Below are 14,372 nucleotides of genomic sequence, written 5' to 3'. Positions count from 1 at the left end.
TAGCTCTTCCTTTTCTAGCAACAATTGCCATGGACCTGAAAACATTTGTGTCCTAATTTGTTTCAGAACCATAAATCTGAAACTATGTTCTTTATTGTCCAAAACATGGAAGGCCAGAGCGTTGTTAGTGTCGCTCTTAGAAATAGCATATAAATGCTCATACACTCTTTTATGCAGTGCCCTCTCAGTCTTTCCTATATAGAAAGCAGGGCACTGCTTACAGCTTGCCACATACACCACTGCCTTAGATGAGCAGGTAAAGTTACCTGTTAATTTGTATTTTACATTGTTGATAACCACATAATTACCTTCCTGCATGAATTTACACTGGTTGCACAATCCACATTTAACCATACCCTTAACTTTATTAAATGAACTGTTTTTGTTCATTTCTAGCAATGCCTTTAAGTTAAATCCTTTCCTAAAGGCTATACTGGGTGTTGTACCCAACAATTGCTGTAAGTTTGTGTCTTCTTTTATGTTGGCCCAATTTTTCTGCAGGATTCCCCTAATAAAATGATGGTCAATTGAGAACGTGCACAAGAATCTGACTTCTATATCAGCTTCTCCACCCTTTCTATTCAGGCCCCCCACAGAGTCTTGGTTAGTCATCAAGTTCGGCCCTGCTCTATTAAGGATGGGTCTAAAGTAGCCGGATTCCCTTTTGTGTTTCACTTCAGATACAATCTCCAAAATGAAAGAATTGGGATACCCCCTATTAACAAACATAGCAGTTAAATTGGTACATTCATAATGGAAATCCTCATCTTTGGTTATCATCCGCGCCGCCCTAACCATCTGCCCTTTAACCACAGCTCTTTTTTGATGGATAGGGTGGCAACTACCAAAGTGCAGGAATCCATTAGAATACGTGGGCTTTCTATAGATGTTACTAGTAAACATAGCCAGTTTTCTATCTTTGGTCAGATTAATATCTAAAAAACTAATTTCGGCCTCGTTCACTTCAAATGTGAAATCCAAGAAGTGGGTCATGGTCTTAATGTCATCAATAAAAGGAGCCACCATATCCAAGGAACCCTTCCATAGCATAAACATGTCGTCCTGGTATCTTGTGTACCAGGCGACATGTTCTTTAAATAGTGGGTTATTAAACAATAATGTGTTTTCCCATTGTGCCATTACACAGTTGGCAAAAGACCCCCCACATGGTGAGCCCATTGCTACGCCAGAAACTTGCCTATATATAACGTTGTCAAAACTAAAAAAGTTGTATTTTAACACCATTTCTAGCAACGTTTCAACTGTGTAGACAATGTTTTGTTCCACATTCCTTGTCTCTAAGAAGTCCCTTACCCACTCCAATCCCAACTGTTGTGGAATGACCGTGTAAAGTTCCTTCACATCTACTTAAAGGCATTGCTAGAAATGAACAAAAACAGTTCATTTAATAAAGTTAAGGGTATGGTTAAATGTGGATTGTGCAACCAGTGTAAATTCATGCAGGAAGGTAATTAATTATGTGGTTATCAACAATGTAAAATACAAATTAACAGGTAACTTTACCTGCTCATCTAAGGCAGTGGTGTATGTGGCAAGCTGTAAGCAGTGCCCTGCTTTCTATATAGGAAAGACTGAGAGGGCACTGCATAAAAGAGTGTATGAGCATTTATATGCTATTTCTAAGAGCGACACTAACAACGCTCTGGCCTTCCATGTTTTGGACAATAAAGAACATAGTTTCAGATTTATGGTTCTGAAACAAATTAGGACACAAATGTTTTCAGGTCCATGGCAATTGTTGCTAGAAAAGGAAGAGCTATTATGGCAGCTTAGGACATCTGCACACACACACCCTGGCTTAAATGAAGCAATATCGCTCACTTGTATTTTAAAACTATTAGCTTGTAAAAGGTAACATCTTTTGACTCAGCAGGGAGCTTTTGGAAACTCTCCATGCATAGCTAAGTCATATTTTTTGATTTGGTTCCACTTTGAATGACGCTGCATCTAGCGTCTAATATAAATGCATAGGGACTTTACGAAGTGAAGTGTTGAATTGACCTATATAGGATTTTACATTGATTAACTATTTAACGCATGTATTGCATTTAAGAGAACAACATAATGCCACATGGACATAGTGGTTTGTATCCATTTTTAACAAACCACAAAACTTATTAGCGTCGTCATAAATATTGAAACACATTAGGTTTACACATATTCGCTCAATTACAAGCTGCAGGTATTATAAAAATTAAACACTAAAACTAACAATTGGTTCTTCTTAGAGCATATTTATAACAACAGGACATTTGAAAATGTATAGAAGTTTCTGTTTTAAAATTTTAAATTTCAAAACTTTAAACTTATAGGTGTTAACATTTGGAAAGCTACTCATGAGAGTTTTGTAGTTCCATGCTAACAATCATTTAAATGTTAGCACTATGAGCTAAATTTAAATTTAAATTTAAATGTTTAAGGCTCAGCCTTTGGATGTAGTTGCAATTATTACGTAATTTATAATTTACGTATTTGTGTATATACTTTTTATACAACATAAGAACAGTGTATATTACGTATATAAGCACTGATAGACATTATATCCCTTTATGATAGAAAAGGCTGGAAGTTTTGCGTTTTAAATGGCGAAACAATTCGCATTTTTAAAGTGAAGTTTTGTTTTGTTTTGTTTTGTTTCTAACATTTTAGCTGCTGGTTCTGTATGATTTTAAACTCACAAGCTGTTGAATTGGTAATTGGCAATTTGTTTTCTAATTGGTTAATTAGTTAACAGCACCCTTTTTAAAGAAAGTTTGATACTACAACTGGTTGTTTCATTTTTGTCTGAGGAAGGAGAGATAGGAGTCTCCGAAAGTGCTTGTGGTTAATAAAAGCTCTAATATTACAGCGCATGGACTTTTGTTGCCTTCTTTGGAACAGTTTTACCGGACTGTGGATTTCACTTTATTATCTGTTTTCCTTACGCTTAGCAGCTTGTTCCCTCGAATTTTTGTTCTTTCGTAGTCTGTTTGGTTTTTGGAATCGTAGTTGGTCATGTCCAACGAGGGAAACGTTGTTTCGCAGGGCTCATTGTTCTCCCAAGATGGGGGTGTTGTTGGCAACAGTTCGGGAACTAAGGTGAAAGATTGTGAGGCGAAAGCCGATGGAGATTTAACCACTCTCATTCATTTACTTATGGGAAGAATGGACAGTTTCAGTCAGAGAATGGACTTGTTGGACAACGCGTTTAACACAAGAACCAGCACGCAGCTAGTAACGCAAAGAGTTGATGTGAACTCTGGAACTCATGACCTTGTACCGCTTACCGGTTTGGCTACTAGAAATCAGCAACCAACTAGCGGGGCATCATTGGATGTTAGTGACATTCCTGCTGGGCAAGGACACAACATAGTTTCGGCGAACGCCGGAACACAAGGTACTGTTAGTTCTGTTAATGATTCTCTTCCAACAGTATCACTGTATTTAAACAGAAAGAACTTTTTTATGACCACTGACAAAACAACGACAGGGGTAGTTAATACAGAGACTACTGATGAGGCTAACATCAATAACATTGCAGAACTTATTGGGGATTTCGATCATAAGCTGTTCAGGTGTAAAAAACTTCAGCTCGAAATCTCTTATTTAACCGAATGCCTGGACAGGAAGATAGTCCCTAAAGGGCTTAGGCAATGGAGATTCCCAGTAGGCTTAGAGGAAGGCTCTGAATTTCATGGACAACTTCTGGCCTTATTTGATAAACACTGTTTTGAATACATGGCGATGCTGATAGATTATTATACAGCACAAGTGGAGATTTACAGGAACGACTTGGCTAGTCTAGAACAAGAAATCAAAAACAACTATGATTTCTTGCGCTACAAATATGATTATTCACGAGTGTTTTCCAGCATTGATGCCTCTATTAATAAGCTCTGTGACAATAAGAAAAAGAAAATCACTAGAGACATGAGGCAATATGCTGACATCATCAACCTCCTTTTTCCCATTTTCTACATGGGGTCAGGATATTATGTCAGTTGTCATCACCTCCCACTGTTCAATACCACTCTCCTGAATTCTTTCACACTCATGCCTGACTGTTGCAGGTCTTCTTTCACACACTCCATTCACTTCTTTGCTGAATGCTCTCATTTTCTCTTGCCTTCTTCCTGCCTGACTCAAATCTTCTTCATCAGATTGTCTACTGCTTTCCTGCACATGTTCCTGAACCACCATAATCTGTTCTATTTGACCTTTTCTGTAATTGTAATTACTTTGGCTTCTGTCCCACAGTGTTCATCCTACCACCCATCTCAGGCACTTCATCTCCCTCACCTCTAGCTTCCTCAACTGCTCTGCCTTTACTGGCCAGGTTTCTGTACCTTACATTACTACTGGTCATACCACTATTTTGTACACCTTACATTTCACCTTCTTTGGCATTCTTCTGTCATACACTATCCCTAATGCTCTATGGCAGTTGGTTGCAGCCCCTCTGATTTTAACTTTGATATCCTCATTCAGACTTCTCTTCTCTTCCATCACCCTCCCAGATGCTTGAAGCTGTTAACTTGTTCCACTGTCTTCCCTTTTATCTTAATTTTCAGCTTCTTCTGATTTCCTCCATTTGCTGTCATTACAACTGTCTTATCTGTACTCAAGTTTCATCCCATGTGCCTTCAGTTTTGGATTCTATTCCCCTATCATTTGGTGAAGATCTTGCCCAGAGTCTGTCTGTAATGCCACATCATCTGCATACAACAGCTTTGTTGATCTCCCCCCTCTGCCCTGTTTGCTAATGTAGTCCATCTCCAGTATGAAAAGCAGTACTCTCAAAACTGAACCCTGATGAACACCCACTCCCACTGGGAACTCCTCTGTAAGACCGAACACTGTTTGTACTTGAGTCATTGGCTTCTTGTAGATAGCTTGAACTAATTCTACCAATGTTTCTGGAACTCCAAACTACCACAGGACTGCCCAAATCAGCTTTCCTGGGAACTTGTCATATTCTTTCTCCAAGTCTAGGAATGTCCAGTTGGTTTCTTTCCTCATTTCTAGCTTCTTTTCAAGCATTTGCCTCACTGCAGATATCAGGTTGGTTGTACTGCATCCATGCTCACCTTATGCAGCTAGCTGTTGCATCTAGATGCCAGATGTAATTAAATGACACATGTAAGACAGGTAATTTATACACTGTAATATGACTAACTGGTAAAATAGGAGCAGATAACAATGGTAAGACTACATACCTATGGCATCATCAGTGGAAATTCTCTGGGGCTTATCCATCTCCACCACAACATCCAGCACCACACTGTGGAACTCTGTGATGGTAGTACTGCTATTAACTGAGGCTAAGAAGTCCTCCATCTCTGTAAGGGGTGGTTCCATAGATGGCCCACAGCCTGTTGCCCACTACTTCCATGCCACAATCTGTAGGTGGTAGCATGGATCATACCAGTGGGCCATGTCTTAATTTCGATCCTCACCACCCACGGCATTTACATCGATGAAAACTTCACACCAAGCACATTCATTGAAGGGCCAGTTAACAGAGGTGGAAAGTGCCATCTATGATGGAGGGTTCCCTAGTGCCACCTCATTTTCCAGCTTGGTAAACCTGGGCTTGTGCTGGAATGTGGATTTTTCAGCTGCTTTCTGCCAGTTTCTTTAGCATACTTTTGTTGGTATGGAAAATACCCTAGAATTAACAGCTGTGATCTCACACACGTATTACAAATCCCAACAGACATACTATAATAATAGTTCAGCTACCACAAATTAGTAGGGCCTGACACAACAATATGTGTATCTACAAAACAATCTTGTACTTGAATGTGAGCCATCAATTACATCCTAAGTACAGTCCCTCTCCACTCCTCCTCCCAATAAAAATACCAGCACAGATCTGCAAGTTAATAAGTATGAAACTTAACAAGCATGAATGATTACTTGCCACAAGCTTGACAGACATTTCATAAGCACCACTTACTTGCAAGGTACACAACCACACAGTGCTGTATGACACACTTTTAATGATGATGCACCCCACAGTAATATGACTGCATTCTACTGCAGCCAGTACACCTCTAACATACCTCATCATAGAACATTGACCAATACATCTAGATACTCCAAGGAAAACTGAACCTCAATTATAGGCCATACAATAAATAAACACTTAAACCTATTTACTTATACATATATGTAGCTATAAAAAGAACAACATACCTTATTGAAGGAGATAATGGTATTATGTACCAAGAGGCACTCACAGCAGGATGCCACTGTATTCCAACAAAGGTTCATCTTTTCTAGCACAACGATGAGCTGTGGGTGTAGTCACAGTTTTAGCGTGCAGATTACCCCCTCTGGGTGAAATTAGTATGCTAATTAAAAGGCTCAGCACGATGCTTTGCCAGCGATGGCCTGCACCTGTCACCCTTGGGATTCCGGATACTGGCTAAGGCTCTTGCCACCCCTATAGTGCCTTTTTAGACATGGTTCAAATGACAAATTCATCACCATAACAGGTACAAGCAAGCAAAATCTGAGGGTAATGCTACTCAATGCTAGAAGTCTAAACCTCAAAATGCACTCACTTGAGGCACTCCTTAAAATGGAGAACATCGACATCTGTGCAGTGACAGAGACCTAGTTCAAGGCTCCAGAGAGCACCCCTGCATTACCAGGCTATAATTCATACCACACCTTTCGGCCACGTAACCTGGACCAAAACACTAAAGGTGGAGGCGTGTCCATATTCGTTAAGGATATCCACACCTTCCGGCTAGTTGCTCAGCATAATGCATCCGAGATTATCCAAGTGCAAATAACTCCAGGCAAGACTCCAATCCAAATTGTAGCCTGTGTCACAGGATTCCCACTCCTCATTTCCTGATACACTGGAAAATATTATGGTACAACCTAACACCCTAATAATAGGCGATTTCAACTACCCCACCATTAACTGGGAAAACTACTCATGTACCAACTCTTTTGCTCAACGTTTTCTGGAATTAATAAATTCCAACACCTTGGATCAACTTATCCACACCCCCTGCCAGGGGCAGCAATATCCTAGACCTAGTCATTACCAACATGGGCAACCAGTGTTCCACAACAGAGGTCAATTCCTCGTTAGTCAAATCCGACCACAAGCTAATCACCCTAGACATCTACTTCCCACCCCCACCCCCCATTAGGGAAACCGCTGTAAAAAAATTTCTCCAAAGCCAACTTCACACTTCTTAAGACAGACGTGGCAAACTTCATGACACCCATACAGACGGACAATAGAGGTATGACTGCTGAATCCTATACAAATGCACTTTATAAGCACTTACACAAGTGCATGGATCATGCTATCCCTAACAGAACCAAGACATTATCCTCCAAAAAAGGAAGCCAATCTGGTGGTCCCCTGCCATAAACAAACTCTACAACAGAAGAAAGAAACTGCTGCAAAAAAGAGTAAAATCCCATGATTGGAGGAACTCCTTGGTCAGTCTCAGTAAGAAGCTGAGATCCCTTATAAAATCCTTCAAAGCTCATTAAGAAAACAAAATTGCCACTTTTTCTAAAGACAACCACAAAGCATTCTATAGTTATGTCAAGAATCTCAATGGCACCACACAGATCTGCTGTGAGTTACAGCACAATGGCACTAAATATACAGAACCAACTGATATTGCCAACATCCTGGCAGATAGGTTCAGTGCTAAATTTACCTCCCTCTCACCCTCTAAAGGGCCCGTCTCTATACTGGAAGAAAGCAAAGTTCTTGTAATCACAGCTGCACAGGTAAAAAACACACTCTCCAAAGCCAAGAACACAGCATCCATGGGACCATACAACATGCCTGGCTGCACTTTACATAAACTACAGAACAAACTGGCACCTCTCCTAAGTACCATGTTCAATCATAGCCTGACCTCAGGCTTTGTGCCCACTGAATGGCGCACAGTGACCGTTATCCCACTCCACAAAGGGGGATCCACCACAGACCCCGGGAACTACCACCCCTTTAGCCTGACGAGTCTGTTCTGCAAGGCCATGGAACATATAAACAAAGACATTTGTAATCCCCAAACTCTGGACCCCACCCAGTTCAGGTTTATAAAAGGCAGAGCAAATCTCCTAAACCTGACAGACTTCTTTGAAGCAGTCACTAAAGCCGTAGATGAAGGTAAGGTGGTACACACAGCCTATCTAGATCTTGCCAAGGCTTTTGACACCACCCCCCCCCTCTGGAATTATAGATAAACTCACTAAACTAGGTATAAATCCCTATGTTACAATATGAGTTGCCAGCTGGTTCACTGACAGAACCCACACTGTGAAAGTAGAAGACTCCAAATCTGACTTCAGACCAGTTACAAGTGGAGTACCACAGGGTTCAGTCCTGGGTCCTCACCTGTTTGGTATCTACTTCTCTGAAGGACAGGCTAACACAGAAGGTCTTTGGCTAATGAAGTTTGCAGATGGCTGCAAACTAGGAGCCATAATCGAAACTCCCAACAATGTGGACATCATACAAAAGGGCCTCACTGAGACAGATGACTGGTGCCAAAGCCATGGCCTCAAGCTCAATGCCATAAAGTGCATTGTCATCCCTTTAGGTAAAAACTCTGTACCCATGAACTACCACATAGGCGGTAGCCTACTTAACACTGAAAGTGTGATAAGAGACCTTGGGACACAGGTGGACAGTAGTCTCTCTTTTGATAATCACATTGCCACAGTAGTCAGGAAATCCTTCTACATGGCACACCTCATCAGAAAAGGTTTCTCATTCAGGAAAAAAAAAGATAATTGTTACCCTATACTCATCACTCATTAGACCCATTATAGAGTACAATGCCCCTTTTGGTATGTACCTCACAAGGCATCTACAACAACTGGAAAGGATGCAGAAATACCTCACAAAGAGGATTACCGGCATCAAACAGATGCCCTACGCAGACCGTCTCAAAAAACTCCAGCTTTACTCCTTTGCATATTGCCTACTCAGAGGCGATCTCTGCCTAACATAACAAAGTTATGTAAAACCCAGAACTGTTGGACATGCTCCACTTAAAGAAATCCCAATCCCTCCAAGCTACACTTTCTAGGGACATAAAGCTTGTCACCACAATAAACAGAACATGGTGGAGGGATAGATTCCTGTCCCAGAGACTTCCCATACTCTGGAACAAGCTACCTATCTATATCAAACAAAGATCCTCATTAGCACTCTAAAGAAAAATCTTGGTGATTGGATGAGAAATAGGAAATTCACCCCGTGGATCACTTCTGTGACTCTGCTCAACAGGGGCACAGGAAAATAATTTTCTTGGGTGGTGAAAGCCAGGGTACCTTTTTGGCTAGGCTTATATAGGGCCAATAGCCTAGTACCTACCTATGAACCTATTATTGTTTCAGAAGCACTTAATTTGCACAACAAGTAAACCTGATAAACTTCATGTGGAACTTTACTTTTTTCACTCAGAAGTCTGAGTACCTGCTGTGAGTTCTGCAAATGCATGAGAAGCCCATAATAAAGGGGCAGGAAAATTGTCATGCTCATATCTCTCAAGTGTACCTTAATAGGGAGAGTGTTCCTCAATTTAAACTTTAAAGAGACATGTTCTTTGCATTTTCACATTGAAAGGGTATGACACAAGTTCACATCATTTACTTTTTTAAGCAGGATCTTCTTCTTCCGGCTGCTCCCGTTAGGGGTTGCCACAGCGGATCATCTGTTCCATTTCTTCCTGTCCTCTGCATCTTGCTCTGTCACACCAACCACCTGCATGTCCTCGCTCACCACAGCCATGAACCTTATCTTAGGCCTTCCTTTTTCCTGTTACCTGGCAGCTTCATCCTTGGCATCTTTTTCCCAATATACCCTGCATCCCTCCTCAGCACATGTCCAAACCAATGTAATCTTGCCTCTCTGGCTTTGTCTTCAAACCTTCCAACCTGGGCTGACCCTCTAATATACTTATTCCTAATCCTGTCCACCATCGTCACACCCAGTGCAAATCTTAACATCTTTAACTCTGCCACATCCAGCTCTGGCTCCTGCCTTTTTCTCAGTGCCACTGTCTCCAACCCATATAACATAGCTGGTCTCACTACCCTCTTGTAGACCTTCCCTTTCACTATTACTGGTACTCGTCTGTCACAAATCACTCCTGACATTCTTCTCCACCCACTCCATCCTGCCTGTACTCTCTTCTTCTCCTCTCTTCCAAACTCACCATTACTCTGAACTGTTGATCCCAAGTATTTAAACTCATCCACCTTTGCCACCTCTACTACCTGCATCCTCACCATTCCTCTATCCTCCCTCTCATTCACACACACATAGTCTGTCTTAGTCCTGCTGACCTTCATTCCTCTTCTCTCTAGAGCATATCTCCACCTCTCCAGGCTCTCCTCCACCTGTACCCTACTCTCACTACAGATCACAATGTCATCTGCAAACATCATAGTCCACGGGGACTCCTGTCTGATCTCATCTGTTAACCTGTCCATCACCATTGCAAATAAGAAAGGGATCAGAGCTGATCCTTGATATAATCCCACCTACACCTTAAATGCATCTGTCACTCCCACTGCAGAATTCACCACTGTCACACTACCCTCGTACATATCCTATACCACTCTTACGTACTTCTCTGATACTCCCAACTTCCTCATACAATACCACAACTCCTCTCTAGACACCCTGTCATATGCTTTCTCTAAGTCCACAAAGACACAATGCAACTCCTTCTGACCTTCTCTGTACTTCTCCATCAACACTCTCAGAGCAAACATGGCATCTGTAGTGCTCTTTCCTGGCATGCAACCATACTGCTGATCACTAATCATCACCTCCCTTCTTGACCTAGCTTCCACTACTCTTTCCCATAACTTCATGCTGTGACTGATCAGTTTAATCCCTCTGTAGTTACTACAGCTCTGCACATCACCCTTATTCTTAAAAATCGGTGCCAAAACACTTTTTCTCTATTCCTCAGGCATCCTCTCACTTTCCAAGATTTCATTAAACAATCTAGTTAAAAACTCCACTGCCATTTCACCTAAACACCTCCATGCTTCCACAGGTATGTCATCTGGACCAACAGCCTTTCCATTCTTCATCCTCTTCATAGCTATCCTTACTTCCTCCTTGCTAATACACTGCACTTCATGATTCACTATCCGCACATCATCCAACCTTCTCTCCCTCTCATTCTCTTCATTCATCAGCCCCTCAAAGTACTCTTTCCATATGCTCAACACATTCTCCTCACATGTGAGTACATTTCCCTCATTATCCTTTATCACCCTTACCTGCTGCGCATCTTTACTAGCTCAGTCCCTCTATCTAGTCAATCGGTACAGGTCCATTTCTCCCTCCTTAGTGTCCAACCTTTCATACAACTCTTCATATGCCTTATCCTTAACCTTTGCCACCTCTCTCTTTGCCATGCACCTCATCTCCTTATACTTCTGTCTACTTTCTTCATCTCTCTGACAATCCCACTTCTTCTTCGCCAACCACTTTCTCTGTATACTCTCCTGTACTTCCTCATTCCACCACCAGGTCTTCTTGTCCTCCTTCCTCTTTCCAGATGTCACACCAAGCACCTTTATAGCCATCTCCCTTACTAGCTCTGCTGTAGTTATGTAGTTACCTTTCTAGCCATCTCACTTACTAGCTCTGCTGTAGATATGTAGTTACTTTTTTAAGAATGATATCCATGATAAATCATACTGATTAATATAAATGTATAAAAAGAACATTTTGTAACTGTAGCAGGACTCATGTAAACTTTGTTGTGATCTTGTCGATTAAAGTTGTTAATAAGTGTTCCTCATATTGCTTATTTTTTTTAATTATGGGAGGTGGTATATCACAGTGTATCGATATAAGGTTGAGACCAACGGTCCAGCTACTTTTAAGCAACAGACGATGGAGTAGCTGTTGAGAAGTTATTCTCAGCAGTAAACACTGGGATGGAGGACTGCCATGCCTCACATCTTAAAGTCCCACTGGATCCATAATAATACAGTTTGTTTATTTTATCATTTTGCCATCCATCATGCAAATGAGGTACCCATTGGTGCCCACTGGTGCATGATGAAAACTGCCATTCTTCCTGAGATGTTTGAGGGTGAGATAACTATGGCTGGAGAAGGTATGTAATGCTACTTTTAGAGCACAAACGTGGTGTGACGAGGCGTCCAAGATTTCTCTGGCCATCTTTTAGAAGCAGTACAAGCAGAAGCCCCATCATCAGGGCTATACCAGGTCACAATATAAGGCTGATACCTGGAAAAAGTTAAGCTGTCACCTGTGCTACTAGCATCCCACACACATGGAACACTGCCTTCTTTCACTACTATAGTGACTTAAGTTGTGGAAAGCCTGACCTTGTCCTCCAATAGGAGGCTGAAGTTGACAGAAAATCATCACCACATCAGTATTGTTGGTATATCACCTTACAGCTAAACGCAACACCATCAACTGTGTTATGAAGGTCTTTTTATACTTCCAGCGTCTGAACAGACTGAAAGGGGCAGGGGAATGCATATGGACAGACTGAAGTGCCTAAGAGAACCCCGGACTAAGTATAGATTCTGTTCTGAAAGATGTCTCAGTTTGCATAGTGAAAGGTAGCAATTTACAAAATGGTAAATTACTTTTCAAAAGCAGGACAACATTTGTCAGTACTAGCATTCCTTACTGGAATTAGTATGACCATGCAAAGTTATACTTTTGATTCAGAATGCCACCCACCCCCATACAGTTGAAGAAGTGGCTCATCATTCAAGTCTATGTGCACTGAGATTACTAGGATGTTTGTTGATTAAATTCCCCCACCACCCCCAGCTAACAAAATTTTGAAAAGAAAAATGCTGTTGTTATGGCCCAGTAATAACTCTCAAAATAACTGTTTGAAATAAAATGATTAACATGTTAAAAAACCTATGTTGGTCCTATTCTTAAAGATTAATTTTCTTCAATGTATTTTTGCATGTCTCTTCTCCAATCCTATTTGTTCCTATTGTTTTTCCCCTCCATTTCTGTTACTATTATATGCAGAAGCACAGAGAGCTGGACTGACCACTCCAGCATGGCCTGTCATTTGTCCCACAGGTGGCAGCAGCAGCACCACCACCACCAGAAGTGCCCAGCACACATGGGTCCCAGCCTAATACAGTTACCTCTACACCTCCTGCCTTACCTGCACCACCTATGTCAAGTAACCCAGCAGCAGGGACTGGTAGACTGGTAGCCACCACCAGCAGTGCAATCGGAAGTGAGAATTCTGGCACCCATCAGAAAATGACAGAGCTTGTTGGGGAGATATTGAATAGGATGTTCAATGTTCACATCAGCTGTATAGACAATGTGCTCTAGTGACCCGTCGAGTCATGTCCCTACCTAGAGCTGCCTCCAGCTTTTGAGGCAGGACCCAAGAGTGATGACTCCCAGGGTGTGGAGTAATCTCCAACTGTATCAAAGCAAACAGAGACTGTATCTCCGAACACCCACCCTTATCTCCAAACCATGTATTCTCATCACTTCTATGTATATGCCACCCCCTGTATGTTACACAGTCCTTCCCTTACCATTGTTTTTACGCCACCCCTGCATGTTACACAGTCCTTCCCTTACCATTGTTTTTATGCCACCCCCTGTATGTTACACAGTCCTCCCCTTACCATTGTTTTCTCTCTGTTTGTATGATGTCTCCTTCAGTACTGTGGTTCCCTTCAATCATTGTGTCACTTCACATCCCAACAAGTCATGTCTGTCTTTCCTTGCAACCTACCTTTCCCTCTTCCCCAACTATAACTCCCCTGCTCTTCTTCCTCAAATTTCCCTTCTCAAAAAAATTAAAGGCAGCACTTGTTCCACAAAAAAAATAAATAAATAAATTACTCTCACCCACACCTCTCAGCTTCACAGACATAAGTAATATACACATTATTGGTACCTATAGTTCATTATACAAAAAGTGTAGGTGTATCATAAGGCATTTATAACTTCAAACAACAAGTAATTAAAAATATATTTATTACTACACACGATAACTGAGGAACAAAACTGACATGCACTCCTGTGCTACCTCTATATTGTTCATTCTTTATTTGTTCACCTTGTGTCCTACCCTCTGCTTGCTTCTTTTTCATCTTTGTCCTATACTCCTATTTCCAACCTTTAGTTTGCCCAAAAAATAAACACACTACACAATCTCCAGAAGGGCTTATATGTTAAAATGATTTTCTGTGCTCATACACTGTACAGTGGTTGACAGAGAGCAGCATTGCCGCTCATGTTCATGCATGGGGAAATGATAGTTCCTATTTTAATGCAAAAGCATGAGAAAAATCCTTCAGACGCACTAAGATCTTCCCATAAT

The sequence above is a fragment of the Protopterus annectens genome, chromosome 1.part2 (assembly GCF_019279795.1).
Source record: "Protopterus annectens isolate FY-2018-M chromosome 1.part2, PAN1.0, whole genome shotgun sequence".
Taxonomy (NCBI): domain Eukaryota; kingdom Metazoa; phylum Chordata; order Ceratodontiformes; family Protopteridae; genus Protopterus; species Protopterus annectens.
This window is presented reverse-complemented; position numbering follows the sequence as displayed.